The sequence below is a fragment of the Mirounga leonina genome, unplaced genomic scaffold, assembly GCF_011800145.1.
Source record: "Mirounga leonina isolate KUSES-001 unplaced genomic scaffold, KU_Mleo_1.0 Mir_168, whole genome shotgun sequence".
Classification (NCBI taxonomy): domain Eukaryota; kingdom Metazoa; phylum Chordata; class Mammalia; order Carnivora; family Phocidae; genus Mirounga; species Mirounga leonina.
The window spans coordinates 5,980,681-5,991,821 of NW_023270426.1; the positions used below are offsets into that span (position 1 = coordinate 5,980,681).

General features: G+C 43.7%; 1 long non-coding RNA gene across 1 annotated transcript; it reads left to right on the forward strand.

Annotated features, from left to right (window-relative positions):
- The first annotated feature begins 7,979 nt into the window (after positions 1–7,979).
- LOC118017165 lies at positions 7,980–10,764 on the forward strand. Its single transcript, XR_004681056.1, has 3 exons — positions 7,980–7,999; positions 8,501–8,652; positions 9,085–10,764. It is a non-coding gene; the product is annotated as an uncharacterized LOC118017165 (long non-coding RNA).
- Positions 10,765–11,141: the final 377 nt, after the last annotated feature.

Here is an 11,141-nt window from a genome sequence, read left to right on the forward strand (position 1 = left end):
AAGGGAACTGATTTGATGATATTACATGAAATTTTATCCAAATGATAGCACATAAAAATTAAATAGGGATGGAGAGTTACCATGAAATTGTTGAATTTCAGGGAAGGCAATTTTCATTGGCAGAAATTACATTTTTAACTCTCTAGCAGCTCAGAAGCAACATCAGGAGATGAGAGTCATGAGAGTTTTCTTCCCATAGCCTGGGATTCATTATGTAATGGGTCCGAGGTGACAATGACATGGTTTAAAGAGGAAATGTCAAGCCCCTCTTGCAAATCATTATATTTATAAAGTTCATCAGGTTAAGGTTAATTTATTTGGTAATGCACAGAATTCCAATGGGAATATGGAATTTAAGGACTATTCTTTGTAAATGTAACCAGAATGGATTAGATGGCTACTGGGTAGGCCTAAGACTAATAGTGTTCTCTTTAGTGAAATCACTTGAGGAAGAACTGGCCTCATTCATATGAAGGGCGAGGAAGCTTTTTGACCACAGAGTGACACCAACATGAAAATGATACAAAATTAAAAGCAAACCGTACCTCAAGGCTTTTTGAAGGTGAGAACTTTTATATGCATAAAGGAGAAACCATATACAAAACTAAAAATATCACCTTGGGGGGTTGCCTTCCCTTTGGGATATGAGGCTCTTAATTTTCTAAAATTACCCTTTCCCTTGGATGGATATTATATGCTGAAGAAAATTAGAGAATTCTTTTTGGCTGATTGGCTTCCTTCTCAGACTATCCTGAAATGGTGAAATTATTTTTTACAAGGAGGATATAATCTCAGACACTGACTAAAAAAAAAAAAAAGTTTCTCAACTCCTCATATGTCTACTGTATGACTTATTCTTCCCATTATATTTTTTTAGAAATAAATTGTGACTCAGATTTCCCTGTGTCATTTTTGTAAACAATGGTCTTTTAAATCTTTTTAATAAAATATGTGCTTGCTGCTATTAGATGTCTAGAAAAAAACCAGAGCCGTATATCTTCCTTGGAGCTCTAGTGAGGATTCTTTTATGTCAATAATGTTCTTTTTAACAAATGAAGCTTTGGGGTAAAAGTCCATTCAGCAACACCTATGGGAAATAAATGATAAACAACAAACCATAATCAGAAATGCAATCAGGAAACAGGCTAGCTTTTAACCTAGAGCTTTTTTTAACCTTGTAGGACATAACCTGATCCTAGAAAGCTGGAGATGTATGTCTATATGTAGTTATCTTTTTTTTTTTTTTAAACTATCACCACTTAAGATACTTTTAAAGATTTTATTTATTTATTTGAGACAGAGAGAATGAGAGAGAGAGAGCACATGAGAGGGGGGAGGGTCAGAGGGAGAAGCAGGCTCCCTGCCGAGCAGGGAGCCCGATGCGGGACTCGATCCCGGGACTCCAGGATCATGACCTGAGCCGAAGGCAGTCGCTTAACCAACTGAGCCACCCAGGCGCCCCTATATGTAGTTATCTAACTAGACCAAAGTACCTCTTCCTGTAGCCGGCCAGCCAAGGTCTTTATAATTTACAGTAGTGGAAGAATAGCTTCATTATATTTAAACAGTGAGCATCTGTATAAGAGACTAAGATGTTGGAAAGCAGAATGTGAGAATAAACAGTCAAGTGAAGGGAAGAGGATCAAATATTTTAGCTAGAAGCCAAGTGTTCCTACACATTACATCATATAATCCTCAAGACAGTGCTGCAAGGACATCATCTCCATTTCACAAATGTAGAGCAGAGGGATCAATAATAGCCTCAAGATCGTGGACTAAAAATTGGGATTTATTTCAGAAAACTTAGCAAAGATTCAAATATTTGATGTTGGGATGGTAAAATCCAGACAAGGCCAGAGCCCCGATTGGTTAAACAGTTGATAAAAACACATGCAAGCTGGCCTATGCCCATCTTATTTACGGCTACAACCTTTGCCCCTCCATTTGCCCCGGGCTAATGGATTACTATCTCAGGAGACTCCTCCTCTCAATGCTGCTTCTCTCTGAGTAGAGGTAAAATCTTAGCCAAAGGAATTGTCCCAAGGTGGTGGATAAAGTCTAGTCACCAGAGTATATGTAGCTCTTACAATTCAACAATTTAAATTTAAATTTAAATAACCCAATTTAAAAATAGGCAAAGTGTGAATAGACATTTCTCCAAAGAAAATATGAAATGCCAATGAACGTGTGAAAAGATACTCAGCATCATTAGTCATTAGGGAAATACATATCAAAACCACAATGAGATACCTTTCCATACCCACGAGGATGTGGAGAAATTGAAACCCTTATTCATCTCACTGATGGGAACGGGAAGTGGTGTAGCCATGGTGGAAAAAAATGTGTCAGTCCCTCAACAAGTCAAACAGAGATTTATCATATGAACCCAGCCATTTGACTCCTAGGTATATACTCAGAAGAACCAAAAGCATATGTCCACACAAAAACTTGGGCGTGGATGTTCACAGCAGCATTATTCATAATTGCCCAAAGGAGAAGCTTAAATGTCCACCAACTAATGAATGGATGGACAAAATATGGTATATCCATGCGGTGGAATATTATTCCACCATAAAAAGGAGGAGGCAACTGATACATGTTACCCACGGGGTGAAACTTGAAAACATAATGCCAAATGAAAGAAGCCAGACCTCCAAGGCCACATCCTGCATGATTTATATGAACTGTTCAGGGTAGCAAATCCACAGAGACAGAAAGCAGATCGGTGGTTTCCAGGGGGGGAGGGAGGGCAGGGAAAGAAGGGATGGGAAGTGGTGACCAATGGGTGTAGATGCTCTTTTTGGGGTTGTGAAAATGTTCCAGAAATAGTGGTAACAGCTGCATATTCTTTTTTTTTTTTTTTTTTTAAAGATTTTTCTTTATTTATTTGACAGAGACACAGCGAGAGAGGGAACACAAGCAGGGGGAGTGGGAGAGGGAGAAGCAGGCTTCCCGCGGAGCAGGGAGCCCGATGCGGGGCTCGATTGGGGCTCGATCGGGGCTCGATCGGGGCTCGATCCCAGGACCCTGGGATCATGACCTGAGCCGAAGGCAGACGCTTAACGACTGAGCCACCCAGGCGCCCCACAGCTGCATATTCTTGTGACTATACTAAAAACCTGTGAATTGGACACTTTAAAGGGTAAGTTTGACAGCGCATGAATTATCTATCAATAAAAAACCATTTACATCTCAATAAAAAATTGAATGATGAACAAAATCAAAAGCCCTCTCTCTTCGACCAAATAAGATCAACAAACTTTTATCCAAAAGCGTTGAGGAAGAAGAAGATAAAATTAAATATCCTACAGAATGAGAATGGCCAAATAAGAGACAACAGGAATATTAAAAAAATAATAAAAAATTACCTTCACATCTCACAATAGCATGAACATATACCGGACTTGATGGTGTATCCTGCCCTTGTTCTCAAATGACTGTGGGCTCAAGTTTTCATCTATTCTGGGAAGGCCACTGTCAGGGCGTGAGATCAAGGTGGGGGCATCTGTAGGCCACCACTGAAGGGGCTTCAGAGGGAGCAGGCATCTCTTTAGCCCAAATCTGCAGCATTGGGCAACCAGGGAAACTTCTGGAAATGCTAACACTGACCTGGAAATTTTGGCCAGCCTCGGGTCCCAGATTTATTCCAATGTGCATTTAAGCCAGAGCAGACAAGGACCACTAGATGGCATCACATCGCAGCGAGCCCGATAAATGGGACCGTTGTAACTTGGAAACCTTGGCCCCTCCCTGGTGGCGCAGGTTCGCCTCACAATTCAACAGTTCTTCATTTACACAACTGATTTCTTCTGTTTGGGTGCACTCCACTTATCCAATTATGGGATTTACTTTCCCCTATGCGAACGAAGTTAAAACAGATGAAATGGCCCTGTTCCTTGAAAAATATGAGGGCAAAACTAGCACACATATGGGAAACCTGAATAAAACCATAAAGGTTAAGTCAGTTGAAATGGAATTTAACAGCTTCTGCTCCCTGGAACCCCAGGTTCAGATTGTTTTTACGGTACATTCTACCAAACTTTCAAGAAACAGTTTTTTCCTAACTCATACTAGACACTGCAGACAATGGAAGAGAGTGAAAACTGCTCAGCTCATTTTATGGATCTAGGCTAATGACTAAGGTTCACAGGATGTATGTGGGTGCAACCCCTCTCAGGGATGTGTGGTTTCCTCAATACCAGCTGGACTTTTGGAGCCTGGGTGATGCCCACTGCGCCCAAAGATGTGCCACAAGGGAGCCAGGTCCTTCCTTTGTCCCTTCTTTCCCCCCACGTCCCCAGCAGATTAGAGCTCTATATACTCCAGACTCGAGTGCTAGGCGGGGACCCCTGATTCACAAGGGGAGTACAGCTGTAAAGGAAGCTGAGCCTGGGTGACAAAAAGAGGCACCTAAACCCTGGGAACCCCCAAACATCAGAACTGGCAGTGAGCACAGAGCCCATGATTTGCAGGACACGGCTCCATCGCTCCTCTCTGACCAGGCTGAGGGAATGCCCTCTTCCCCGAGGTGAGGTTGTAACTACCTGTGAGCCACTCCATCCTAGGACAGCTGGGACACAAGTCCTTCTGGGCACTGAGCTGAAATCTGCTTCTTCACGGGCTTCCCTGAGACCTTGATCCGCTTAAGGTGCTAAACTGGGAAGGCAAACAGCAACCTCAGGCAGAAACAGAGACCTCAGGTCTGGGGTGCAGAGCTTACAGTTCTAAGTCTGTGCTGGCTTTCACACACCTGGGATGGAGGAGAGACCAAGGACGTGAAGGGTCCTGACTGGAGGGGCGCATGCCAACCGGGTTAGCTACTTTGCATACGGCTGCTCTTGCCAGATAGCACCAGATACGAATGTACTGGTAAAATCCCATATTAGCCAGAGGCTCTCTTTTACACTGTAGGCTTCCCTTATCCATGGTTTTACTTTTTTTTTTTTTTTAAAGATTTTATTTATTTATTTGACAGAGCAAGACACAGCGAGAGAAGGAACACAAGCAGGGGGAGTGGGAGAGGGAGAAGCAGGCTTCCCGTGGAGCAGGGAGCCCGGTGCAGGGCTCGATCCCAGGACCCTGGGATCATGACCTGAGCCGAAGGCAGACGCTTAACGACTGAGCCACCCAGGTGCCCCAAAGCAAATGATTTTTTTTTTTTAATTTATTTATTTGAGACAGAGAGAGAGCACAAGCAGGGGAACGGGCAGAGGGAGAAGCAGGCTCCCCGCTGAGCAGGGAGCCCGATGCGGGGCTCCATCCCAGGACCCTGGGATCATGACCTGAGCCGAAGGCAGATGCCTAACGACTGAGCCACCCAGGTGCCCCTCCATGGTTTTACTTTATGTGGTTTCAGTTACTCGAGGTCAACCCGGTCCGGAAGCAGAGGGTGCACCTTCTGGCCAGTACCGTGCGTAGCCTAATGCTACAGCACAAGCCTGCTTCATGCACCTAACTTCACGTCACCACACCGCGTGGTGTCATCTCGCATGGCCCCAAGAAGGAGGTTGAATGTAGTGCAAGGAAAAAATATTTTGATCGGGAGAGACCACATTCACAGAACTTTCATTGTAGTATATTGTCATAATTGTTCTATTTTACTGTTCGTTATTGTTGTTAATCTCTTACTGTGCCTAATCTAGAAATTAAACTTTATCATCAGACTGTATGTAGAGGAAAAAACATATACATAGAGGATTCAGTACTGTCTGTGGTTTCTGGCGTCTACTGGGAGTCTTGGAACATATTCCCTACCGATAAGGGCGAACCGCGGTGTAGTGATACCATTTCTCTTATCAGTCCACTTTGAGGAATTCCTGCAAGAAAGACTGGATCTAGGAATTAACTTATTCAAGAGTATGCACATGCTCTATGGAGAAAAGTTAAGATGTAAATAGAGAACATAGAAGATGATCTGAATAAATGGAGAGACGGTTCATGTTCTTGGACGAGATCACTTGATAACATGAAGATGGTGATTCCTCCTAAACGATCTCTAATTTCCATTCAATCTCAATAAAAATTCCACTGGGATTTTTTTTTTTTAGTAAACTTATCAAGTTTTACTCTAATATTTATACAGAATGAAGTCCACAAATAGTAAGCCAGGCTCTTTTTATTTTTTTAAAATACTTTATTTATTTGAAAGAGAGAGCAGGAGAGAGAATGAGCAGGGTGGAGGGGCAGGGGCAGAGGGAGAAGCAGGGTCCCCGCTGAGCTGGGAGCCTGACATGGGACTCAATCCCAGGACCCTGAGATCATGACCTGAGCCAAAAGCAGGTGCTTAACTGACTGAGCCACCCAGGTGCCTCAGCCAGGCTCTTTTTAAAAAAATTCTGGAAGACACATCATAAGGGATCTACCCTTGTAACAATTTTTTTAAGCATACAGAATATTGTTAGCTGTATGCACAATGTTGTACTTCACATCTCCAGAAGTTTTTCATAGTAAGCCAATCTTGAAAGAGAAGAGTAAGTGGGGGTAACATTCCTGTTAAGACCTACTACAAAGCTATAGTAATAAAACCAGTGTGTTACTGGTGCAAGGACAGACCAATAGAACGATGCAACAGGATAAAGAGCTTAAGACAGACTCAGACACAGATTAGAAATTGATATAATATGGAGGTGGCACACAAGTCAATGGGGGAAAGGAAGGATCATCTAGTAGATGATACCGGAAAAACAGGCTCATTATAAGGAGAAAAATAAGACTGATCTTATCCTAACACCACTCACCATGGTAGATTCCAGATGAATTAAAATTTAAATATGAAAGCTGAAATGATACCGTTATAGGAAGAAAATGTAGGAGAATTTGTCGCGACTTTAAGGTAGGGACGGATTTAGTAAAACTTCGGATGTAAAATCCATACCAAAAAAAAGATGATTTTCATGACACCTGGGAAATGTTATTATTACAAAGATTAGAGTGTTAACAGACCGTAAATAAAGTGGCGAAGGCCCAAAAGGGACTGATATCTAGAACACACAGAGAACTCCTGCAAATTAACAAGAAAATGTACAAACTCTAGTGGAAAATGGCAAAATAGAGGAAAGGAAAATGTACAGGACACCTACAAAATTCTTCAAGGACATAGGCAAAGAAAAGAATATACACTGTTTCCTTTGGAAAGGGAGAGAAATACTAGTGGGATTTAAAAAGAAAAAAAAGAAGATAGCAGGAAGGAAAGAATGAAGGGGGGAAGTCGGAGGGGGAGACGAACCATGAGAGACTATGGACTCTGAGAAACAAACTGAGGGTTCTAGAGGGGAGGGGGGGGTGGGAGGATGGGTTAGCCTGGTGATGGGTATTAAAGAGGGCACGTTCTGCATGGAGCACTGGGTGTTATGCACAAACAATGAATCATGGATCACTACATCAAAAACTAATGATGTAATGTATGGTGATTAACATAATAAAAAAATAAATAAAAAAATAGTATCACACTGAAGAAAAAAAAAATATATATATACATGTGGGCGCCTAGGTGGCTCAGTCATTAAGCATCTGCCTTCATCTCAGGTCATGATCCCAGAGTCCTGGGATCAAGCCCCGCCCGCATCGGGCTTCCTGCTCGGTGGGAAGCCTGCTTCTCCCTCTCCCGCTCCTCCTGCTTGTGTTCCCTCTCTCGCTGTGTCTCTCTCTGTCGAAAAATAAATAAAATCTTAAAAAAGTATATATATATACACATGCGAATAAACCAATAAAGGAGTTAATGAGCAAATAAGTAAGCGAGGAGTCTTTCCAGACCAGTGGACTGAGTCCCACCAACTGAGGAGTATGATTACTTGAGTCCTCTCCCGAGGAGACCCAAAACGCAAAGAAAAAGGAGTTGAAGGTACCTGTCTCCTTTAAGCTTCAAGTCTACTCCCCCTGCCTGGTTTTAGTCCTTGAAACCAGGGAAACACCTTCCCTTTAGATCATCAGGTAACCTCAGAGGCTGTCTTGATCCTTCCGGGAAGAGATGGATTTTCCATCCCAGAGCCTCGACTCAAATGTGAGTTTCCTCTTGCCATTTTAATGTTGTCTTTTTCAGCAGCTTTCCTGCCAACAGTTCTTTATTGAAGACATTTAAAAATCTATCACCATGGGGTTCACATTCTCTGGTTTTCTAGATCTCTTTTGAAGGGTGGTCCCTTTAGTCCTCAGCTGCTGGTGTGTTTCCTGAGTGCCCGGGCGCCCCCCGCCCCTTTCTGGGGCTCACTCGTGTGCGAATGCAGCCTGGGAGAGCATGAGCTGAATGGGCAGCTACATCCCCCAGGTGACTCAGCTCGAGGTACCACCCCCCAACCCTCCATCCCCGTGCTGGAGGCCCCTCACAGCACTCCTGCTGTTAAAGCCCTCTCTCCCCCATCCTCTGCCCTTGCCTGTGTTTCTTAGCACTAAGTATAATAAAAGAGAGGATGCTGATACCTGTTGGATTTCATTCTCTTCAATTTGCCCTCAGCTTGCCAACTGTACTATCAAAGAAATTCCTCTGGGTTTGTACCCTTCCCAGATTCGATGTGAATGTTATGTGGATTTCCGTGCCCCTTGTGGGCGGAGCAAGAACAAATTGGTGGCCCTTAAAGCAAGGTGGGTGGAGCCTCCACATAAGGAAAACCTTCAAACCTCAGAATGGTCTCAACGTGGAATGGAATTCCGTGGAAGGTCAGTGAATTCTTCGTCTTCGGAGGTGTGTCGAATGTCAAATGCTTGATCAAGGTGGGGATGATGGAGTCGAGGGAGAGTGGACCCTCCTGTCACATTAGCCTCTTCTGGGGGAGTTGTTTGCACCCCCTCCCCCAGAGCTTGCCCCTTTCCCTCAGATATTCTTATTTAATTGGTTTGGCATGGGAGCAGACATCAGGTTTTTTCCTTAAAGCTCCTTGGGTGATTCCAACGTGTCCCCATAGCTGAGAGCATCTTTTGTAGGAAAAAAAAAAATGAAAGCTCATATTAGGGAATTGGGGTCTGACGCCAGAAGGTTCTTCCTTTCGTCTCTGACATGCTATTATTTTAACTTCCTATTTGGTCTAAAGATGGGGCTCAGGTGCTTTCTGCTGCCGACCTGCTCTTCCTCACCTGTTTTCTTTCATCTAGGCTGTATCCACCTGGGGCTGGCTTTGTGCAGGAGGGAGGCGGCCACTCCTGAGGCAGCTCTGACTCTGGGCACTGGTATCTGCACCCTTGGAGACCAACTGCCTTCTCTCCACACCCTGGACAGCATGGCAGTCTCTCCCGAGGATCCATTTCCAGTGAAACTGGCTATTTAAATAGCAGCATGAGATGGAAGAAAACACGTTTCACTGAGAAAAGGCCATCGATAGTAGTTGTAAGTGTTAAGTTTTCTTTTTTGGGGTCCATGTGTGCAACTGGTTTAGAAAACCCCAAATTCATGTTATCTTAGACATTCGGGAAGACATTGAGGCCTGATGACAAGGCCCTGCATCTCAGGGTGCTTATTAATTACCTGCATCCTGCAGGGACGAGCAGGAGTTTGGGAGCAGAGGGGGAACAGGGGCAGAGAGAGAAAGAGAAATCAGCCACAGAACCCTGGCTTGTAATGGGAGGAACTACCTCAAGTCCCCTCATGAGAGTCTATCTCCTGTTTCTCTGCAGCGAACTTAGCATGAAATTTCACTTCTCAGGTGTTCCTTCCCCTCTGTCCTTTTCAGACTCGCTGTCTGTTCTTTCTTTTTAGGTCCCCTGAAGGCAGATGGGTAGGCTGGCTTTGTTGTGACTCGGTGCCATTTTGTAGAGTTAATTCTTCTCTTTCCTCCTTCCAGGAAAAAGAGCAGGGCTTGACATTATAATAGGCCTCCTTAAATACCTGTAAGAGGGTCAGGTTCACTAAAATACAATCAGTTGCTTGTAGGTGAGTAGCAACAATTCTTGCTCCAAGACCTTAACCTTCCAACCATTAAAATGTTAAATGTAAACAAGATCGACCCTTCCATTGCCTTAAATAAATGCCTTCTTTTAAAGAACTCATCCTCGGGTAAAATTTCCCAGCTACTTTCATGGATTTCTCTCCTGAACCTGACAATTGGCCATATCTCTTCCTTCCTAAATTCTTGTGCTGAGTTTGGTGAGTACGCAGGAGTAAAATTTCTAAGGCATGAAGAAAATTCTGTTACCTACCTTACTGATGAGCTCCCCTGTTTTTGCTGGCTTGGCTCTATTGAGCTACAGCCAAAAAGTGACTGTGTCATGCATGGATGGAACTCTGGATGAGGAGGAGAAGCCAAAGGATGGGAACAGGTGCTACCTATTCACGGAATGAAACCCTGTCTTTCTAAGAGAGTAAAACGCCGTATTTGTGTTCATAAGGATCATCTTTAATTCATAGGATTTGGGGGGAAGGACATAAAAATGATTCTCACACAAAACAAGATGAGCTAGACTTCAGCTATGGGCCTGTCAGTACCTTTGGGTGACGCACAGTGCCCAGAAGCTTCTAGAAAACAAAACAGTCACGGTGGCGAGTTGGGTGAGGAGTGTTCGTTTTGGCCTTGCTCTTGTTGATACCCAAAGGTTTTGCTTTAGAATTCTGGTCCCCAAAAGGGCTACGGATGGATCAATGCTATCAATAAAGGCTCCAGAAAGTTCTTAGCAGTTCTGGGCTCCCTTAGGAATCATTTGCTTGACTTTAAGAACTAGGCATAAAGAACTTCCTCATCAGGGGGTCAATGCTGGGGGATATTGACCATGTTGGCGTGACCCGTGTGACAAATACAACACCTCCAGCATTTCAGCATTGTACCCATGCCTCCGGCCAAATGTGGTGCTGTCGGGCGATTCTGTTCTTCTTTTAGGAAATGTTACTGCTTTCTTCTTAGCCCAGAGCCCTGTCATCTAACTACAGTAACCCCAGGGGAGGTAGGGAAAAGTTTTCTGTTTGTTTTAGCTGAACATAGGATAGTTCCAGCAAAACTGAGTTCTGCTCCCGAGAAAAGAAAAGCATGGATGTTCTGTGGGTGGCCAGTAGTTTCTGTCCCCCTTTATTTTCATTTCTGGAAAATGTTGAGTTTATGAACGTGAAGTGCCCGTTGATAATAGAAATGGTAATCCGCTACAAGGAAGACACAACTGATTTTCTGCCCTTGGGTCTAGCTTGGGGAGAGCTTTCTACCCCGGGAAAGGAGAGGGAAGAAGAA